The sequence below is a fragment of the Marmota marmota genome, unplaced genomic scaffold (genome assembly GCF_001458135.2).
Source record: "Marmota marmota marmota unplaced genomic scaffold, marMar, whole genome shotgun sequence".
NCBI lineage: Eukaryota > Metazoa > Chordata > Mammalia > Rodentia > Sciuridae > Marmota > Marmota marmota.
Genome location: NW_026000249.1, coordinates 22,865 through 28,981, shown reverse-complemented (window position 1 = coordinate 28,981; position 6,117 = coordinate 22,865).

Genomic DNA, 6,117 nt, shown 5'->3' with positions numbered 1-6,117 from the left:
GGGGGGGGGGGGGGAGAAGGGGGCCTTAGCTGCTATCCTTGTATCCCAAGAAGCGAGGGTGTCCTGCTTCTTTTATACATCCTGAATTTCTTTTGTTCTCTTGCTCTCTTCACTTTACCTCTCTCCTTCCTGCCTGTGTGACTCAGCCCAGGAGATGCTCTGATGGGATGGCCAAAAGGAGAGACACAGATAGGCAGGAGGGCCAAGGTGGATGTGATCCAGGCAGAAAGGGCAGGGGGCAGGGTGAATTAGCAACATTTATAACTCCATGTAGGGTGAGACATTTCTTGGGACAGGTTACCATAGCAACAGGTTGGAGCAGGGGCAGGTTATCAGGGATAAGGGTGGAGTAAGAGCTCTGAAGGCATTAGCATTTCAATTTCCCAGACCCAGATTGGCCTCTGTTCTTTGATCCCACTTGATTTACCTATCTATACTGACTGCCTGTCTTCGATGCTGGCTTCAAAGGTGGTCGATGTGACAAGCATGTTCCTTTCCATTCTCTAGACAGACAGCAGTTTCACAAGTTTTTTCCCTGCACATCTGGCATTTATGAATAAAGAAGCAGCTACAGACCACAATGGCTTCTGCAGATTTTTGCTGATAGCTGATGTCCTGTGCAAAAAGATCTCTGATAAGAAGAGGAACTTGCATGGCACAAATATGGTGGAGGTCTCTGCTTAATTATGGCAAGGGTCTTCTGGGTGGGGACCTCTGGCCTGGATCATACCCTCTTTGATGATTATTATTTAATTATTTACATAAAATACCATCAACATCCTCTTGGCTTCAAGCTGTATATGATGCCATAATCTTAGTTGTTGCCTTTCTAATATTAAGGGGAGCAAACATTGGAGCAATAAACATTCTCTAAATAGCAGAATACCTATTATGCCAGTTAAGCTTTTAGTCCACCAAGAGTTGAAAACCGTCCTCCAAATGTGAGTTTGGATCCCAAGCTTTAATGCCCTTTCAGGTTTGAACTGGCACATGTGCTAGTTTTCTGATATTGCTGGCTATGACTTTAGCTGCATGTCCATTGTCATCTCTTTGGATGTGACAGTCTGAACTGTTGAACTTTTTACATATTTCCCCTTTTTCGGTAATCTAACTCCAAGCAGTCTTGATAGATAGCCACTTGTGTCTGGGTCTGTTGTGTGGCAAGGAGGTCCAAAGATGTAGCAGTTTGGTTAGTAATAACTTTTAGTACAGTTTGTAAGTACGTAATCAAGTTTAGTCTGTGAACAGGCATTCTATAGCCTCGATTTTTCATCCTGTGCCCAGGTAGCAGGACCTTGAGTGGCAATAATCTTCTGGGGTGGCCAGTCATCTTTACTCCAGTCATCTTTACTTGACCATCTAGATTAAGTTTCTAATGGACCCTTTTCTTCTTGGTCCTAGATTCTCACACAAGGGGATCCCTAGACAAATACTCATCCAATTATAGCATCTCTCTGGGGTGGCAGGTCCTAAATATATGTTTCATATCACTCCTTAATTGTAAAAGATTGACTTGGCACATAGTTCACATGGTTTATTAATTATCAAAGGAGACCAAACTAAGTGATAGATAAAACATGCAGGTTAAACAATGTAAGTTAACAATGTGAAACTAATAACACCAAACAAACCCTAGAAAACCTATATAAGCAAGGTTAAAAAAAAAAAAAAGTACAAATGGAATTTTCTTACCTAGAGTGTAGGCAGTGGGAGTCACTGTTATCAAACTTTTAGCAAAAATCAAGCAGATATATATATATATATGTATGTATGTATGATGGGAAGTAAGGGGTGGCAATTCATTACATTATAAGATCAGGTATGTTTATTTGTCCTGTAGGTGTGTTTATCTTCTGCCATGCATGCACTGATCAGCCAGCTCCCAAGTGGCTGAACAGGGCTGTTGTCCTTCTGAACCTCAAGCTTCTCCAGTGTTTCCTTCCTCTGAATGGTCAGCTTAAGAAGTGCAGCAGGGTCTGGAGTCCATTCCAGGTTCATGGCTGTGGGCTTGAGCCTGGTGTATCAAATCTAAGGAACTATCCCTGTAACCTTTACTGCAATTATATAAAATAACAGTAAAAAGCTCTGTAAAATAACAGTGAAAAGGCCTTCTAAGACAATTTAAAGGGCTCAATATTTCATTCTTTGTCCTAGATTGAATCTTCAAGCTTGAAGAGTATACATCTGTGGTCCAAGTTACTGACAACTTTTCTCTAACCCATTGGTTGAGAGTCTTCAGTTTTCTTTAAAGCCTGAAGCTGTTGTCTCAATGTTAATTCTCTTATTTCTCTTAAGTCTTCCTGTAATCCCCTGATAAGCAGGGGAGATCTCCATATTAGCTTGTAAGAAGAGAATCTAGTACTCTGGATGGGAGTAGATATAATCATTAACAGTATTTTATAGAGAGAATTTTATCTCAATGCAGGTGAACTTCCTGACACAGTGTGCCTAATTGAGCCTATAAAATCCCTATTTGTCCATTCTACTTTACCAGGATTCTGTGGCCTATAGCTGCATGTAATTTTCATCTGAAATTTCAACAGTTGGCCAATAATTGTATCACTTCTGTCACAAAAGTTGGCCCATTGTCTGAACCAATAGTTATTGGGATACCAAGTCTGGGAGTGAGTTGTTTAGGGCACAAGTTTTGTACTGTTCACAGATCACTTAAGAGAAGCTTGTGAATTGGAGGACAGAGAAATGCTGAGTCGAGTGCTCCTCTGTCAATGTAGGATCCCCTTTGGAACTGTCTGATGATGACAGGGGCTAGAGTCTTGGGGACTCCTGAGGCCATCAGAAAATCCAACATCCACTTGGGAGATACCCTTCTTTTTTCGGTCTTAAACTAATTACTTTCACATTGGGAATATTTTGACTCTTCAATCTGTTAGAGGGTCAGGCAGACAGATGGCATTTAAGCCTCGGGCTGGATTTCCTTTCTTTTTCTTGTAGGCAACTAACTTTGCTTTTTTGTCTTCTCTTAGGTTTCCCTGAGCAACCACAGTGTTAGAGGATTAAGAATTTTCTGTCCATATTTTTTTGTCTTTTTATCCTAAATTAATTAATTAGCCTGTTTTTTTTTATAATATAAGGCCCATGAAGGGTAGTAAAATCACACTTTGAGTCTGTGTAGATACTGACATAGACTTCTATTGTCCCTTGGAGTGCTCGCATCAGAGCAATAGTTTCTGCCTTTGATGCTGCTTTCCCTGAGGCAGAGGCTTTGCCTCCGTGGTGGAGTCCACCAGAGCAGCCACCATATTCCCAAAAAGATGTTTTCTGTCATCTATGAAACTGCTTTTATCTGTGAAGCACTCCACATCAGAATGCTTGAGGGACTGGTCTGTCAGTTCCAGCTTACTGGAGAACATTTGATAACCTCAATGCAGTTATGATCACTTTGCCCAGGCCTGAAGGGCAGCAGAATTGCTGGGTTCAGAATCCAGATGACTTTAATGGGGACCTGGGTATTTTCACATAACATGCCCTGGTAGCTGATCATCCTCACATTACTCAGTCAATATTGTCCTTTGCATTTCAACAGTGTTAGTGCAGAGTGTTACTTCCTGACCCATATTCAGCTGTCAGCCTCTAACATCAGAAGGGCTGTGGCTGAAAAGGCTCCAAAACAAGGTAGCCAGCCTTGGGATACAGAGTCAAGCTGTTTAGATAGATAGGCCACTGAATGGTGCCATGTCTCCAGCTTTTGTGTCAGCACTCCTATTGCTATTTCACCACCTACGTGGACATACAGAAAGAAAGGCTTTGTGAGGTCAGGGAGTCCTAGTGCAGATGGATGGATAAGTGCTTGTTTAATGTCCTCAAAGACTTTTTGTTGTGTTGGTCCTGACATCAGAAGATCTCATTCTCCCTTCTTTGTGGCTTTGTTAGAGGGGTTTGACCATAACTGAAAAGTTGAGGATCCATGTACATCAGAATCCAGCAGCACCCAGTACTCTCTGATCTGACAGCATTTTGAAGGGACCAGAACTAAGCTGATCACTTGTTTTCTCTGGGGGCCCAGTTTCTGATGTCCCCACATTGGATACAAACCAAGGTACATGACTTTTTCTTGATAGATGTGGGTTTTCTTCCTTTGAGACTTTGTGGCCAGTTTCACATAGGATCACAAGAAGCAGTTGCATCCCCTTCATGCAATCTTCTCAGGTTGTTCTGGCCAGTCACAAGTCATCTACGTATTGGAGCAATGTGCATCTACATCAGAGGCCAGCATTCACGTGCTTTTGAAGGAAAGACTCTCAAATTGGAAGACACTGCCATCCTAAAGATGATTGGTAAGTTTTTGAAGCCCTGTAGCAGCCTGGTTCAGGTCAGCTGGCCTTCTAGATGTAAAAGTAGGCACATCAGCTTAGTCCATGGGTGAGATGATTCCTTCAGTTAGACCTTTCTTTGGCCCTGAATCTGGCCCCAACTTTGATATTTGTTTTGTCTTTGTGCTGGTAGGACCCCCCCCCCCCCGCCTTTGAGTGACCTCTGGGTTTGCAGTGAGGGGAGCTGCGAAGAGATTCATCCTCTTCTTTATGTTTTGGTCTGCCTCTCATTGAGACTCTTGGCCTTGGTTAATGAAAACTGTGGTGGCCCCTTCACTCAGCTCTGGGTTTGTTTACCACTGTTTGTCTGGTGCCTCCTAATCAAAGGGGAGAGATGGTTGAATGGTTTTGCATAGTCATTCATGGAACTGGCTGAGGCTTTCACCAGGCTTTTGGAGTACTTGTGATATCTTGTTCATGTTTAGGCCTCTCCTTATCCTTTCTATGGGCTGTCTATGAAGGCCTCTTAGTATCTATTTTTAGGAGATCATCTTCCTCTTTGTTGGGGCCCTCCCCTGGGTCTGTGTTGGGGCACTGGGCTTGGGCTTGGGCTTGGGCTTTGATGTTGTCTTGTGCATCTGGAGCATGTTCCTCTAGCCACATTAAAGCTGCTGAGGTCACCTGTATGTGTTCCTCTCTCAACCCAGGTAGGTCAGTGAATCTGGGCATTGGACTGCATCAGATTAATCATGGCCCAGGGTTTTTCCACGTAGGAGGGAGTATGATTTTTCCAGTTTGAAAGATCAGTGGTGGTAAAAGGCTTGCACACAAAACTGCATTGTTCTGGTCTTCATAGGCAGGTCCTCTATTCTCTCACAGGGTCTTCTGAAGAGCTCTCATCTGGGTTGTGGCTCTGGTTGTAGAATTAGCCCCAGCCTTGATCTTGAAGGTGGAGGAGCCTTTGGCTCTGGGGAAGCCTCTGGCACTGAGGAAATCAAGGAAGAAGGACTGGCCAGTGTCAAGGGGCCACCATTTTTTTCCCTCTCGGGACAAGGAGCCTGAGGGGACAGCCTATTGCCTAGTAGTCTTGGCAAAGTCAGGTAGAGTGACATGTAAAGTGATGAGTTCTTTTCTGGCTCATGGCAGGAGCAGGTGTGTGTGGGGGGATGTTATTTCTGTCTGTGCATTGTTAGGATTTTTTTTTTTTTTATTCCCTCTATCTGGGGATTTGAGGCTACTATAGGCTAAGGTAATATTAACTTGGATTGTCTTTCTAGAAAGGCTCACAACCAAGGGGGCTCTTTCTGTACTATCTCTCACCAACAATCAATATACAGGAACTGTTCTGGTTTTTCAGGGTTCTGACAACTATTAAAGAAAACTTACCAGTGACACTTTTGTCTAATGATCCTCTGGTGGCCATCTCATTTCAAAGGCAGGCCATTATATCACCCAAAGCATATAACCTTGTGAAGTGAATTTCACCTCAGAGTCACCATTAAAACCCTTCTTAAAGTTTCCTTACATACATTTCAAAAGACTCACTTTCCTTTGTATGCCTCCCTGCATGTTCCACCCTGCATCAGTATTGCATACTTAGGACAACACACATTTTATCTATCCCCAGCTGTTTTTGTCTCACAGACATAGGGTCCTCTTAGCCTTGTGAGTTGGTATCAACCCCCAATCTGAAGCTTTTACCTAGATCCACCATTGTTTGGTGTAAATCTGCCACAGAATGTATAGATCAGGAATCATAGATCAGGACTCCACACTTGTTTCAGCCCTTGGGTAGGGTTGGAACCCTTCCTTTGTCCATTTCATTCACACAGTTTTACACACTTTC